We start from the raw sequence: 17,099 nt of genomic DNA, 5'->3' as shown, positions 1-17,099 counted from the left end.
GCCCCATTAGCTAAAGTGGTGCTTCAGGTTAAGTACAGTTTCAGGTTAAGAACGGACCTCTGGAACGAATTAAGTACTTAACCCGAGGTACCACTGTAGTTGTTTTGCTTCTGTTTTTTTGTTTGTTCTCAGGTGTCAAAGTTAGCCTCCTGGCCTTGCTCCTCCAGTATACCACAGCAACACTCCACAGTATGAATCCCTGGTTGGGCCATAAGCAAAACCCAGGTAACTAGGTTGCAACACTCCCTGGAGAGTCATGCCCCATCTTGCCCATCTTTGGGGGTTCACTTTGGCTTTTGGTCTTGCGCTCTAGAGATATAGCCTCTGTGCATGTACAGGTGCCTGGAAGGTATGGAGTTATCTGACCCCCGAGCCATCTGAAGTTTCCTTAACCTTTAATGTATTATTATGTTTTTATACAGTGTTTTTTCCCTTTAAAAAGTCTCCTTTTGACTCAAGAAAAGCACCATTTTATAGTTCAAATTGGGGAAAATAAATACAGTAAATGGACAGAAGTGCAAAGAACATGCATTACCTCATATTACACAGCTGACAGCTCACAGTAACTTCCACATTGGCATAGGTTGTGTGCACTAACATCTTCCTGACTTTCATCAGTGAAACACCCCACATCCACATTCCACACTGCTTCACACATTCAACGCTCGTCTCCGTCTGAGACCCAGGAAACACTGGGAAAGGAAATGAAGCCAACATTGGAGGTGATAACAACAAAACTGACCAATCACTGTGCTAGATTCCAACTCCTACTTCACACATTAAACGCTCGCTTCCGTCTGAGACTCAGGAAACACTGTGACAGGAAATGAAACCGCCCTCAGGGGTAGCAATGGAACTGACGATTCACCATGCTAGAGAAGACACTTAAAATTTTATTTTTTTAAGTTCATTCTCCTGTTAGATTCACAAAATGTTTAGAGGTATGTGTACCCCTGCGCCCCCCCCCCCGAAAAAAGCACTGTTCTTATATATGTTGGAAGCTGCCCAGAGTAGCTGGGGCAATCCTGTCAGATGGGTGGGGTATAAATAGTAAACTTATTATTATGGAATTGGACGCCCCTATTTTCACTGGAGAAATGTTGGAGGGTATGCATAAACTGAGACCCCTGTTTGGGTCCTGGAAGCTGTGTACGGATCCTGGGTGCTGCATTAGGGTTATGTTGGCTGCAGCTGAGGTGTAACACGTTGTTTGCTTCTTACTTGCCTCCAACCCAGTCCTACAAATGGAAAGCTCTAGCTTCTCAAAAAGGTACTTTAAAAGAAAAAGAAAGAAAACCCTGCAATCACGGGGAGGGAGGAACTTTTAAAGGTACCCTCCAGAGGGCCGTGTCGATATGCATTGTAATTCCATCAGAGCTGAATCAAGCGAATGAAAGGAGAAAAGCACAGAACTCTAAAGGGGCCCAAATCTCTCACGGCTGAACCATAAAAGGATGAAATATACAAAGGATATACAATATAAGCGTCTGCCAGGGTGCCAGATTCGTTTTTTTAATGGCTTTCCAGCACCCCCTGCCTGCAAATATCCGACTCTCGTAGTAAACAAGTATACGAGAGGAAATATTGCTCATTTACAGACTGAGTTTGCATTTCTATGTACTATAAAGAAAATGCTATAAATGACAAAATGGTCTGGAGTGAATAAAGAGGGCTGTTTGCATTTTCTCTCTCCCCCACCCCTTGGGTGGTAGAACTGATATTATTTCTTTGGGGATAAGAGATCAGTTATCCTTTTCCCTTATTCCCCAAGTAGTTCCAGAGAAAACGAGAGAGAGAGAGAGAGAGAGAGAGAGAGAGAGGGGTGTTAGTTAATTTTGCTCCTGGGATGGCAACACGTAAGAAGTAGACTTTCCAAACCTTTGCTCAGTGTCTGTGGAAATGAAGATATTATCTGGAGTGCCAGTGTTAAGGGACTTGTAACAGAGCCTGGAAAACTCCTGGAGGTTTTCGGATTACTTGGCATCTACTTAAAAAAAAATAAATGCAACTGTTCAATTTATGGTTTTGAGGCCAGGAGACAGCGCACACAGAGAGATATTTCTATCATGGCCAGGGCTGAATCAGCAGCAGACATTGGATGTAACAGCAGTGTACCAAAATAAAAAATATAAAAATGGCTCAGTGCGGCTGGTGTTGGGCTGAAACCATTCCTCCGGCCATTGATACTACGAAAATATTTGAATCTCTATGACAACACAGCTATTGCTGACATCGCTATTCTGAATCTACTCACTTTATGGCGCAAGCTAAAGAGAAACATGTGAGACAAGCGCTTTGGGATGTCCACGATTCAATCCCCAGCTTCTCCAGCTAGGGCTGGGAACATCTCTTGCCATTACATAATGAAGTTAAATAAGGAGCTTTGGAAGATACCAAGAGGGATGAAGGCAAGCAGATGGAGATAGTGTTGGTGTCTGAACTCTCCCTTTGATGCAGTCTGCAACAGTCCTGGGGGAGTGGAAGCATAATAATCATAGGAGGAGCCACCAGCCTTACAAAGGCATACCCTCCAGCGTTTCTCCAATGAAAATAAGGATGTCCCCTTCAACATTTCTCCAGTGAAAATAGGAACATCCTATTCCACACCCTCCAGCATTTCTCCAACGAAAATAAGGATGTCCCCTTCAACATTTCTCCAGTGAAAATAGGTGGGTATTGTGGCCTACAAAGTGCGGCACCCCCTTTCTCAGGCAACTTCCCGATATTTTACAATCCCAGGTAGGTTAAAAGATGGAGAGATTTACTCAAGCTGCCAGTGGGATGGATTCTGCTTGGTGGGTCACTGCGTTGTGAAGGTTTCCCTGTGAACTGTCCTGAGACCTCTGGGTATAGGGCGGTATATACATTCTTCTATTATTATTATTATTATTATTATTATTATTATTACTACTACTACTACTACAGTGGTACCTTGGTTCTTGAATGTAATCCATTCCAGGATTCAAAAACCAAGGCACGGCTTCTGATTGGCTGCAGGAGCTTCCTGCACTCAATCAAAAGCTGTGGAAGCCATGTCAGACATTCAGTTTCCGAAAAACATCCGCAAACCAGAACACTTACTTCCGGGTTTGTGACATTCCAAAGCTGATTTGTTTGGGAGACAAGCCTTTCAAGAAGCAAGGGACCACTGTAATAATAATAATAATAATAATAATAATAATAATAATAAGAAGAAGAAGTTATCCCACAACCTGTGACTCCTCCACCCCACTGTGCTTCATCATCTGGAAGACAATGTTTATCCCAACATTCATTGGAAAATCTGAAATGGGCCTCATGATACATCTTGATTAATATATTTAAAATTTGATTTGTATCAATTTTGGTTTATTCGAGAATCATTTATAATTCATACAATAATAAATACGAAATGACAGAGAAACGTTTAGCAGGGATGACTACTCTTTTCAAACTTTTAGCAGCCTGAGGCGGAGGAGGGAGGACGCAGGAAGAACAGAACTGTCTTGTCAGCCGCCCCCCTCAACTGCTTGCTACCGGCAACCTGTTTGTAAGTCATACATTCAGAATGAAATAGTTGAAATGATGAAAAGGAACAAAATCATGAAAAGGAACATTATGTTATCAAATACAGCGGTACCTTGGGTTACAGACGCTTCAGGTTATAGATTCCACTAACCCAGAAATAGTACCTTGGGTTAAGAACTTTGCTTCAGGATGAGAACAAAAATCGCACAGCAGCAGCGGGAGGTCTCATTAGTTAAAGTGGTACCTCCAGAACGAATTAAGCTCTTAACCTGAGGTACCACTGTATAGCCCTATCTGGATGCTTGTTAACTGCGAACCTGATCTTCCTGTGCTGAGCAGAAAGGCTGGAAGTGGGATTGTAATTACATTCAACTGAACACTACCCAGGGGCGGAGGAAGGGGTGTGTGGTAGGGGCGGGCTGTCCTGGGTGTCACCACTGATTAAAACAGCACAACACAACAAGTGTCAGGATGTCAGGTTCTATTTGCCCAGAAGTTGAAATCTTCTGAAGATATCCTTTTCCAGGCTCCCCTACCTGGAAAAATGAGGTGGGTGTTTTATCAGGGAGACGTCCACATTGGTGGTGATGGTCCATTTATGGAAAACCTTTCCCAGAGAGGCTCACCTGGTGCCCATGCAGTGGTCTTTTGTGAATGAGGCTGAGACCTTGTTCTCAGTACTTTTAGTTTTTCTACCAAGTTCTCCTTTGTTGGATTTTTGTGCTGGTTCTAACCATGTGGTTTATTGTAGCTGCTGTGTATTATGCTGATTGGCCAGCCTATTTTGATTTATTTTATCCTGTTTTTAGTGCTTTTATTGTGAACTATGAATTGTACTTTAATATTCATGTCAGCCACCCAGGGAACTTGATTAGAGGCACTAAATAAATATTTACCTAGCCGTTTCTGGGCAGTTTTGGCCAGTCATGGCCATCGGTGTCTGCCATCAATGTCCATTCCCCCACCTACAAAGTCGTCTTCATCGTATTTCCTTGTGCTTCCAAAAGTTTTGCTCCCGAATGTTACTATTGTGAAAAATTTTCATCCCAGAAAGGCAAATTTCTTTTTAAGGGAAGACAATCCTAAATGTCCATTTATAGTGAGGGAATACATAGCCTTCCTGACTTTCTTCTTGACAGATAACTTCTCAGTGGATAAGACACTGTTTTCCTCAGAGGTTACTTAATCTTGAAGACTCATTAATCAACTGGGATAAACTTCGTGCTCCAAACAGGTGTTTAATTGAATAGGTTTTTCCATCCATCCAATTTATGTTAAAATCCCCTTGCTAATTAGTTCAAACTTACTCCCAAGTCGATTGCAATCAATTGTATCACTACATGTTTTTGGTGAAAAAGTACACAACTGCCATTGTTGAATTATGAAAATAGTAAGATTTGGCTCCATGCTTCCAAGTCCAGATTTTGAAGAGGACCCTTAATGGTTTACAATGGATGTCCTTCTAAATTAGTGTGCATTGCAGATATTTGTGTGTGTCACACCAACAAGTGACTACAGTGATCTACGATGCTGATTTTTACCATTGTGGCTAGAATGATCTATGCTGCCAGTTTGGTTATTATGTTCTAGTTGGCAATGATACACAGCAGACAAATTGTTGCCTTGGGCACTTACTGTTATTGTATATTACATGTAGAAACTAGGGCTGCCATACGTCCGGATTTTCCCGTGATTTGAAAGAAGGTGGAACTGATGTCCAGGGAGAATTTCCAGAAGGCGTCGCTTTTTCTTGGATCTTAGGCAAGGCAATTGAAAAATAATTCTTTTGGACGTTTTTGTAGAAAAACGCTCAGCAATTTCGGTGGTTTCCTAAAAGAAGCTCAGTAACTTTCGGTGTGTCCTGGTTTTTACTTTTTGAAATATGGCAACCCTAGCAGAAACAATTCAGTTTTTGACAATGATCTTAATGAGAGTGAAAAGGTTTCGCTAGTGCTGTAATTGAATGTCACCTACAGCAAATCTTAGAGATGGACTGAGAGGGTCTGGCTTGGGTGAAACGTCTTTGGAATTCTGACTGAAGAGTTTTGACAAGCAACTTTTTGCAGGAAGGCTCTGAACAGAAAACCTCAACAATTTTGGGCCCTCCCTCAACAGAATTTGGGCCCATGAGAAAATGTGGGGGCCCCTGGTGTCAAAGAGGTCCCCGCACCTGTTCTAATGTAACATTGTAGTCAGTCCTATCTGAAGCTAGAAAGCAAGGCAACAATCGCAATGGACCCCTTTTTGCTCTGTCCTTTTCCAAGGCATTCCTGTACTTCGAAAGAAAGGGGGGGGGGGTAAGATGCTTTAGTACCTCTGGCTTGTTTTCTTTAAGTGTAGCTGCTGAGGCTTTTCTACAGCTTTGAGTAGTGGTGGGAGCGGGGACATTATTCTGTCCTCAAACATATACATTTCCTGTTGCATTTGAGATTTAGGTCATACTTTTCAGGGGTTTTTTAAAGGGGACGGCATCATTCTTCCAGAGAATCAGGTTTATTTTAATGCCAATCATACATTTCTACAGAATTGTGGAATTCAAGCATAAAAAAAAAAAATATTAGTGGGACAAATGGAGGAGGAGGGTTTATTTCCTGCCCGAAGTTTAGTCCAATGGGATTAGAAACAGCTGAGATATTAAACCTTGAACGGGGGATTTATAATAGAAAGGCTGACAGAACTTTAATTATAGCCAGTAGCACTTTGGCATACTTAAATGTACTCTGTTTTCATAAGGACACTCTCCAAAACCAGGAGAGGGAGAAAGTGAGAGGTTAAACATGAAACTGCTCTGGAATAATCATTGGGGAAACGTAAGCTTTTAAACCAATTTTGAAAGACCAAACACATCTACATTTATAGATAAATTATTAAAGTGATTTATCATTTCCAGCATCAAATACAGTGGTACCTCTGTTTAAGAACAGTCCAGTTTAAGAACAATTTGGTTTACAAACTCTGAAAAACCAGAAATAGTGTCTTGGTTTGAGAACTTTACCTCTGTCTAAGAATGGAATCCGAATGGTGGAAGGGCACCGGCGGCGGAAGGCCTCATTAGGGAAAGCAGGCCTCAGTTTAAGAACGGTTTCGGTTTAAGAATGGACTTCCGGAATGGATTCAGTTCATAAACTGAGGTACCACTGTAATGTATACAAGTGACACAGAGGTGTTCAGTCGCATAACCTCCCCCTCCTCAGGTGCTCAGGTTCAGTTGCTGAAGAGGTCCATCTCCCCAAAGTTCTGAGTGCTGAACCAAACCTTGTGTCAGGGACTGTGCTGAGTAGGGCTGCACTGAGGAGGAATGGTGGAAACCACCCCCTCCCTCTGATCCTGATCCTGATCCTGCTCTTGAATCTTCCCAGGAGCAGGAGGACAGTATAGACTTGGGACAGTGGTTGGCTGAGGGGCATAGTTCAGAAGGCAGAAGCTGGGAAATACTGGATGGGGAACAGCTAGCGGAAGAAACACTAGAAGAGGGAGAGTTAACAGATTCACAGCATCTTACCCCCCCCCCCCACAGGACATGGAGAGCTCAGAATGTGTTAGAACAGAAAGCGCAGCAGGTACAAGCTCAGAATACAAGACGTAGGAGTGATGCAGATTAATAGGGACTGAGGGGAGAGTTACCCTTAATTGGGAGCACCGCCATTCTTGGAGACATGTTCTTTGTTCTCGCACTGTGATTAGTAAAGATTGTAACTGGTAAGAAGTTCCTTTCGTTTGATCTTTTGTTTACTGCCACGGGGAGGAATCTGATATCCTGAAGCCTGACGCCTTGTGGTCGCTCAACACCCCTAATAAATAAAACTGACCTACCTATTCAGTGATGGTTGTTAAGGATTACTGAGATAAATCAGCCAGCAAGCAAGCTATACAAATGCTAAGTATCATCAAATACACATTATTTTTATAAATGGCACTGCATGCCCATGTACATCTCCTTTTCTTAGTCTTGTGCATGACCATATCGGGATGGGGAGACATGTTGTGTTAAATAACATTCCTCACTTTGAACCATTAGTGGAAATAAAGAGAATTTAGGGCCAGTCTACATGTTACTTTGGTCACATATCCCCACTCTTTGGGTTCATCTAAACAATCTAAGGTGTGAACTGTTAACCCATTGATCTCAGTTGTGTCAAGGTGCATTTCAGATTCCCACTGGACCTGGAGGTCACAGCAGTGACAGCCTGACGCCTCGCTGAAATGAGCAGGCAAACTCTGACAAGTGAAAACAGTATCCCCAAGTGATTTCAATATAATGTGTGAACTCCCGCTTAGCTCCTGGTGTTTGGTTGTTAATCAAGAAGATTGCCCATCTCCGGCTCCGAACAGTCTTTTGTTGTGCTTTTAAAATCTGTACAGCAAGGAAACATTCAATAAGTGTATTTTCTATCACTATCTATTCAGTCACCCATTCACTAAGGATCAGTGTAGTCTAAAGGTTAGGGGGGGGGGGGGTTGGATGCAAATCACTTTGCCATGAAACCCATCTCTCAAGTCTACTCCACCTGCTATGGGGATAAGTGTGTGCTGCTTTGAGCTCTTTAGCAAATGGGCAGGATATAATGGAATCATAGAATTGTATAATTGTAGAGTTGGAAATAGAAGGGACGTCGGTGGCGCTGTGGGTTAAACCACAGAGCCTAGGACTTGCCGATCAGAAGGTCAGCAGTTTGAATCCCCATGACGGAGTTGCTTGGTCCCTGCTCCTGCCAACCTAGCAGTTCGAAAGCACGTCAAAGTGCAAGTAGATAAATAGGTACCGCTCTGGCGTTTCTATATGCTGCTCTGGTTTGCCAAAAGTGGCTTAGTCATGCTGGCCACATGACCCGGAAGCTGTATGCCGGCTCCCTTGGCCAATAAAGCGAGATGAGCGCCGCAACCCCAGAGTCGGCCACGACTGGACCTCTAATGGTCACGGGTCCCTTTACCTTAGAGTTGGAAATGTTGGAAACTATTGTTTGATATTATATATTGTATAATTGTATAATTGTAGAGTTGGAAACTATCTGGTAGCTTTGGATAGTGTTCTTGAAGCTAGCAGCATGAGTTTGACCAAACTGCAGGAGGCAGTGGAAGACAGGAGTGCCTGGCGTGCTCTGGTTCATGGGGTCACGAAGAGTCGGACACGACTAAACGAGTAAATAACAACAACAGAGTTGGAAGTGGTCCTGAGGTTTATCTAATCCAACCCCCTGCAATGCACGAATCTCAACCAAATCATCCATGACAGATAGCAATCCAACCTCAGCATGGAAACCACCAATGAAAGAGAGTCCACTATCTTCTGACGGAGCCATTCCAATGTCAAACAACTCTTACCGCCAGAAAGTTCTTCCCGATGTTTAGTCAGAATCTCCTATCTTGTACCTCCGGAGCAGAAGAAAACAAGCTTCCTCCATTTCCCACGTGATAGTCATTTAGATGTTTGAAGATGGCTGTCCTATCTCCTCTCAGTCTCCTCTTCTCCAGGCGAAACATACCCAGCTCCCTCAACCGTTCCTCATAAGGCTCGGTTTCCAGGCCATTGATCATGTTGGTTACTCTACTCTGGACACCTTCCAGCTTGTCAATATCCTTCTTAATTTGTGGCCCAGAACTGGATGAAGGACTCCAGGTGTGGTCTGACCAAGGCAGAACTATTACTTCCCTTAACTGGGACACTATACTTCTGTTGATGCAGCCTAGAATATGTATATGCACAAATCATATACATATGTATAAATCTTTGCATTCCAGAAACACCAACAGTCTCCGCTGATCTTTATCCCAAGAAAACCAAGCCCTGGGGCATATCCTGGAACCCTGGAAATCACTCACTGCCTGGAGACTGAGTTGCAGACCATGCTATTTTTTTATAAAAAGAGGTGTTGGAATTCACCATGAACACCTCCCTTGTTCTCTTATAATGGCAATGGCGCCCATCTGAGAGGTGCCAGAACTGAGTTCCGGCGAGTTCGGGCTTAAAAAAAAGCCCTGATTGCGGATAACATTTTCTATACCCATAAAGCACAGAAAACACTTCCAAGGAACAAGATTTGTTAACCGGACAATCTAGGCAAGTGAATACTCAGTGAGAAGATTTTTATTTTCGTCAAATTGCAATGTAGGGGAATCTAAATGTTCAGCTTTTTCTCCCACTTTATGTCTTTTACAGGTTTTGAACAACCACCGCAGCAGCAGCAGCAGCCCACACGGAGTAGAGCAGAGAGTTTAAAGCAGTAAAAGTTGTTCTTAATTTCCATTGATTCACTTTGCATATATCAAAGAACATTTTACGACACACCGTTGTGCTGATGGAGGTACAAGCAAGGCACTAAGCATAATGTATAGGCCATGCTGAATGATTTATTGAACTGACTGGTTAGAATAAAAAAAAAGGGGAAAAAACAAGCAAGGGACTAATCTGATTTATGGTTCTAATTTTGTTTGGTCACAGTGTTCCTTGCCTTTTTGTCGGATGGAAGAATTACCATGAATGATAAACTTCAAGTAATCATTACCTCTGGCATTTGTAAGTGTGCTTAAGCTGCATACTTAATTACAAAAAACAAAGATGCATTATTTTCACACAGTTTTATCCTGCTGCTGAAGACCTTGTGAGTCCGAGGTGTTTAAATATCAGTTATTAAGAGGCTAATAAATAGAAGTCCAATGTTTAGCCAATTCATCAGCTAGGCTAAATGATTGTGGCTGCGATCTGTCGCCAGGTAGAATAGACATAATTCCTTGGGAGTAAGCCCAATGGAATTCGGTGGGACTTACTACTGAGTAGATGTGTCTAGGATAGTGTTGGAAAACCCTACTGATCAGATAAAAAAGATGCCGTATTAATTAGGCAATAGATTTTAAAAAATAAAAGCGAGTCCAGCCATTGAAGCATGGAAGAATTGAAAAGGTTCAACGAATCTCTTCCGTTCATCCCTTCTTCCACAGTGGATGTATAAACTGTGGTGCATTGGCTGATACCAAGAATTGGAATCAAAGTTGGAAGGGACCCCAAGAGTCCACCCCCTTGCAATGCAGGAATCTCAACTAAAGCATCTATGATAGATGGCCATCCAACCTCTGCTTAACAAGAAGAGTCCTGAGGGAGTTGAGGAGATTTCACCCCTCCCATATCCAAGAATCTGCTGATGTTCTCTGCTGATTCTCTAGAGAGGAGGGGCAGTTTCTGCTCTCTACTTATTTCGCTCCAGCCTCACATCAAAGAGAGAGTGAGAGAGACTGAGTGTTAGAGAGAGATCGTGTGTATAGATAAGGCTGCTGCTAAAAGCAGCTGCAGACACTCAGTGCAGTTCAGCATTTTTCGTTTAGACCTCATTTAGCTCTGTATATAGTTGTGTATTATAGTTGTAGATAGAATAAAGAAGATATTCTACAGAGCTGCTCTCCGAGTTGTTTATGTTCTGCTATACTCTGCTATACTCTGCTGTGCGACGACTGTCTTCTTGTTGGAGTGAATCCGGTGCTCACAACTCTAAGCTGTGAGTCCACAGCACTTTGACCTGTTCCTGTGCAGAAGGTGGTCTCTGGAAGTGCTACCCAGCTCGCCTAGCCCAGTCGGCGCTGAAGTGGATGAGTCCAGTTGGTGGCACTGGCTCAATGGCGATGCTGAGAGGAGTCCATTCCACTGTCAAATAGAAATACAGCATGCTTCCTATTTCTGCATTGAATGATCCTTCTCCAATGTAGGATCTTACTACTTCAATGTAGATTAGTTGAATTTTTATTATGATTCAATTCCCAGATGAAACTTTGGGTTGGAAGTGGAGGGTCGGACTAGGAAACAGGAAGCATAGTAAGACCAGAAGAATGCTCCATTACCCATGTGCCAAGGAAAGGGGTAAAAATGGCGGAACCATTGTTCCCTGACCCACCACTATGTTCCCTGCTGCACAATTTCTAGGTGGGGTTGTATCCCTCATTTGTTTGAGATGGGGATTTAATCAATAATTTAATGATAGCAGCGCTGCTTTTTTTCTAAGAGAGGGATATTCTCATTTTGACTCAAGAAAAGCACCATTTTATAGTTCAAATTGGGAAAAATAAATACAGTAAATCAGGCATGTTCAAAGTCTGGCCTGGGTGTAAAATCCCCCCCAAAAGCTCAACAATTTCAATCCTAAAAATAGCTCAACAGCTTTGGGGTAAAATTGTAAAAATAGCTCAACAATTTAACTCCTAAAAAAAAGCTCAAAAACTTTGGCGGGCCCTCAGGCATGTTCACTTCATAAAATCTGGCCCTCTTTGAAAAATCCTAAATGGACAAAAGTACAAAGAACATGCATGACTCATATTGAAATACTGCCCCTAAATGAGGCCAAACTTTCATCAGTAAAACACCCCACATCCACATTCCACACTGCTTCACACATTAAACGCTCGCTTCCATCTGAGACTCAGGAAACACCGGGAAAGGAAATCAAGCTGCCAGTTTCAACATTGAAACTGACCGTGCTAGATTCCAACTCTTACTGCACACATGAAACACTCGCTTCCACCTGAGACTCAGGAAACACCGTGACAGGAAATGAGGTTGCCGTCGAGGGTAGCAATGGAACTGACAATTCACCGTGCTAGAGAAGAAACTAAAATTTTAAAAAATGTTTAGTTTCTTCTCCCATTAGATTCACAAAGTGTTTAGGGTTTTGTGTACCCCTGTGTCACCCAGAAAAAAGCACTGGACAGCAGCACGTAGATGCTGCTGCTGAGAACGGTATCACTGCCAGTGCAATCTCAGAAAGGTTACTAAGAAATAAATCCCACAATGTTCAGTGGGGCTATCTATCCCGCATAGATCAGGATTTCAGCAGTACTCTCATCGCTTGCTTGAGGTTCTCAGTTGGATCCATACAAAACTATACTTCTCCCCACCCTACCCAGGGATACAGAATATGTGATTCTCATTTCTGATGCTATTTAAAATATGAAATTTAAATATAAGGGGGGAAATAAACCAAGACTAGCCTAAAGGTAAAGGGACCCCTGACCATCAAGTCCAGTCATGGATGACTTGGGGGTTGCAGCGCTCATCTTGCTTTATTGGCCGAGGCTTCCGGGTCATGACAGCTTCCGGGTCATGTGGCCAGCATGACTAAGCTGCTTCTGGCAAACCAGAGCAGCGCGCGGAAACGTTGTTTACCTTCCCACTGGAGTGGTACCTATTTATCTTCTTGCACTTCATGCTTTCAAACTGCTAGGCTGGCAGGAGCAGGGACCAAGCAATGGGAGCTCACCCCGTCGCGGGGATTCGAACCACTGACCTTCTGATTGGCAAGCCCTAGGCTCTGTGGTTTAGCCCAAAGCGCCGCCCGCTCTAGCCTATTACCCTTCTAATCAACCTCAGACAGCAGAGTGAGGGGCTCACCAACTACCTGACCTCTGGTTGGTCACATTGCTGCTGCTCACCAGGAGGTAGAGAAGAAGGAGGTAAGACAGTGGTGAGATTGGCTCATCTGATTCATTTGCACCATGCCAATTTGGTGTTCCCGCCAGTGTGTTTGCACTGTGCCAACCTCACCATTGCTTTGCCCCCCTCCCCACCTCTTGGCTAACAGCAGCAACACAACTGACAGGAGGTCAAGCTGTCCCACCTCCACAACCATCTTTCAAAATTTGCACTTCAACAGATTTTGCAGTCCAGTTCTCCATCCAAATAACGTCACAAAAATGTGTACATTGGGGAGATGTGCGCATTGAAATGCATATATTAGTGGAAATTAGCATATCACATATAATACTATTAATAGAATATTTATTATATGAGGGGAAATGCATGCAAAAATTATGAGGAGAAAATTGCATTAAAATGCTGATGAATTTTCCTGCTGACTTTTAAATAATTATATTTTTTAAAAACCCCAAAACCTGGAAATTGATGTGGAAATGTGGAAAACTGAACTTAAGCCTTTAAAAAAGAGAAACCAAAATGGACAGATCCATTCATCCCAAGTCATAGGTGGCACTTTGCTGAGAGTCCCCTCACCCCACCCAGGTACCAGGAGTTTCGAAAGGAAAACATTTAAAACCCTAGAAAGGCCTGGTGGTATGTTTCGTGTTAATATACACATTTCTTTTTGCTCCCTGAGACACCGAGGCCCCAACAAATGAATTTGTAATATGTTTCTGGTCAGTCTTATTAGGATTCATACAGTAAATATAAGGCAATAATATAATGGAACTATATTGTCATATCAAAATGTATTATCGCATCCATAAAGTTTGCTGTATCTGTGGAGTCTAGAGAGACAGAAAACACTGGAAAGTTCAGGAAGATGACCATAAAAGAAGAAATGCTAAACCTTTGGAGACAAATGCAAATAATATAGCGAAAACCATGAAATATGTCATTCACTTTTCTTTTATGTAACAAACAGTTGTTTCGATATTTATGTCACTCTGTGAAAGTAATGTGTTTATTGAAATAGGATGTGTTTTGCACTGTGGACGGGGTGTTATGTTTCATTTGATTTTCAGAAGTGATGGATTCAAAAAAGAAGATTGGGGCCATAAATAGATACCTCTGCCCAATATACCCCCCTCAATTCTCTGACCCTTTCTACTAGTAAAATGCTGTTTGGATGGGATTAACCTTGTTAGGTTAGAGGCTAACACCGCAAGAAGGAAAGATCAGGCATAGACAGCTTTAAGACAAAAGGAAGGACCCATTTCCTCTGTTTTCTCAAGACAACTCTCGCAAAAGGATGCATCCTGCAGAATGCATCTGTGATGGTTTGAAGGCCACCGCTTTCTCCCGTCCCGGGATTTCGCATTGGGCGCTGCCAAGCAGTGATGGGAATTCCTGGCTTCTAAGTGTCCGCTACTCACATAAATAATTTAAAAGCCACTTCATATCGGGTTCCACATTTTAAAATATGTTTGTTTGCTTGCAAGGGGATACATGTAACAAGGGCTTCAGTGTTTGCAGAAGCCATCTGCCCCGACGTCGCAGCATCGCCTGAAAAGCAGACGACATGAACACTCGTTTCTCTTTTCTTTCTTTCTTTCCAAATGATTTTTATTCATTTTACAAATTATTACAAATCAAACCAAATGGAATTAATTTGAAACAATTTCTCAAAATCATGGTTTCCTGCTCCTTTTCCGAACGTATAATGATCATCATCATTTCCTCATGTTGCCGCATCATTTCTTATTCCACTCCATGGATAAAGGTAAAGGGACCCCTGACCATTAGGTCCAGTCGTGGCCGACTCTGGGGTTGTGGCGCTCATCTCACTTTATTGGCCGAGGGAGCCGGCGTACAGCTTCCGGGTCATGTGGCCAGCATGACTAAGCCGCTTCTGGCGAACCAGAGCAGCGCATGGAAACGCCATTTACCTTCCCGCCATAGCGCTACCTATTTATCTACTTGCACTTTGAAGTACTTTCGAACTGCTAAGTTGGCAGGAGCAGGGACTGAGCAACGGGAGCTCACCCCGTCATGGGGATTCGAACCACTGACCTTCTGATCAGCAAGTCCTAGACTCCGTGGTTTAACCCACAGCGCCGCTCGCATCCCATTCACTCCATGGATACTCAATCCATATACAGTGGTACCTCGGGTTAAGTACTTAATTCGTTCCGGTGGTCCGTTCTTAACCTGAAACTGTTCTTAACCTGAAGCAACACTTTAGCTAATGGGGCCTCCTGCTGCTGCCGCACCTCCAGAGCACGATTTTTGTTCTCATCCTGAAGCAAAGTTCTTAACCCGACGTACTATTTCTGGGTTAGCGGAGTCTGTAACCTGAAGCATATGTAACCTGAAGCGTATGTAACCTGAGGCACCACTGTAGTTATAGTTATTCGGGATGGATGGGGTGGGGACCCAAAACACTCTGTCTCTGTCTTGCAAAGTTTTTTCTTGCCTTTTAAGAAGCTGCCCATAGCCTTGAACAGCTAGCACATGGAGACCACCCGTTGCCACACACTGAGAATAGAATAGAATAGAATAAGTCCCCCTGGGACCAATGAGACTTGGTGATGTTCTCAGAGGGAATTGCATGGGGAAAATATGATTGCCCACAGTGTTTCCCTGGACTAAAAAGTGGGGTTGCAGAACTGGGGTGGACTGAACTATAATGGATCCATCCATCCCCAGTGCCAGGTCACAGTACTAATATCCAAGCCACAGTCTGGTAACCATGCAAAAGAGATGTACATAGACTGCATCCTTCAATATTCCACAATGATGCTAAGTGAAATTCTGTCTTTCCTCCCCAAGCCTTTTCTTGTATAACAAATGAAAAACTAAGTTACCATTGATGGCATTATTCTGAACTGGCATTTCCACTCTTTGCAACCATACATATTCATAAAAACTAACTCGGTTAAAGAGATTAAAATCAATTGGTTATTTTAAAAATTTCTCCGCAATCAATTCATATATGAAATTTGACTCTAATAACACCCAAGTGAATCCATGTTGAAAGTTACTCCAGGGAGAACAGGACTTACTTTTCATTACTTTTCTACATCTCATTGATTTTGATTCACGTTTAGAATGACACTCTCAAAAGAAAATGCCACAAATTAATATTCGTCAATTTACAAGAATGACAGCCAGTCCCAGGGAAGTGTGAACTCTTCATTTTCCTCTGCACGTTCTATGCCTTCCATTACATGATGCTGATGAATGTATGTTTAATACAGATATACTGTGGATGCATCAAATGGCTGGTTGTAATTTGCCACTAGAGCACAGGGAATGGTAAAAGCTCATTGTTTCCCAAGATTTAGATATTTGAACAAATCATCAAAGCAATCAATTTTACTTTGTTTTATAAAATCGTTTAAAAGAATACGGCAACAGGCTTTGTACTTTGGGGCGTTGTATTGTTACGGATTTAGCTATCCGATGTATGTGAGTAGGAACATCACTCTGGGTTGGGCAGGAATGGGAAAACCTCACTCCAAGGGACTGAATGAGGTCCTCCAATCCTCTCTGTCTGACTTCTGGGACTCTCCTGGGCCACACACAACCAGCACTGGCACATGTCCTTCAGAAAACTGTCCAGAAAGGAATGTTGATCTCAGGCTGCAAAAGATTACCCATACCAGCCTAGCCTAATGCCCACAAAACAGATGTTCAGCTGCACTTTCACTGCTAAGGGTCAAGACCAAGGTCTTTTGGTGCTCTGTGGAAAAACAAATTCTTAAACACACCCCTCCAGCTTTTTGCACAGTAGGCACCATCCACGAGATGTTGCCGGACTCCCACCATCCCTGACCATTGGCCTGCTGTCTGAGAATTATGGGAGTTGGAACTGATCAGCATGAGGAAGACCACAGACTTCTCCTGAGATGGACTTTGCTTGCAAAAACCTTGTTGAAATGAACAGGAGATCATGCCCTCCAACATTTCTTGGATGAAAATTGTTGTTGTTTAGTCGTCTTAGTCATGTTCGACTCTCCGTGACCCCATGAACCAGAGCATGCCTTGGAAACTCTCACTTTCTTCTCAAAGATTCTCCTGGAGTTTTCTTGGCAAAATACTGGAGTGGTTTGCCAGTTCCTTCTCCAGGTGGATCACATTTAGTCTAAACTCTCAGCTATGACCTGTCCATCTTGGGTAGCCCTGCACGGCATAG

The sequence above is a fragment of the Podarcis muralis genome, chromosome 4 (assembly GCF_964188315.1).
Source record: "Podarcis muralis chromosome 4, rPodMur119.hap1.1, whole genome shotgun sequence".
Lineage (NCBI taxonomy): Eukaryota > Metazoa > Chordata > Lepidosauria > Squamata > Lacertidae > Podarcis > Podarcis muralis.
This window is presented reverse-complemented; position numbering follows the sequence as displayed.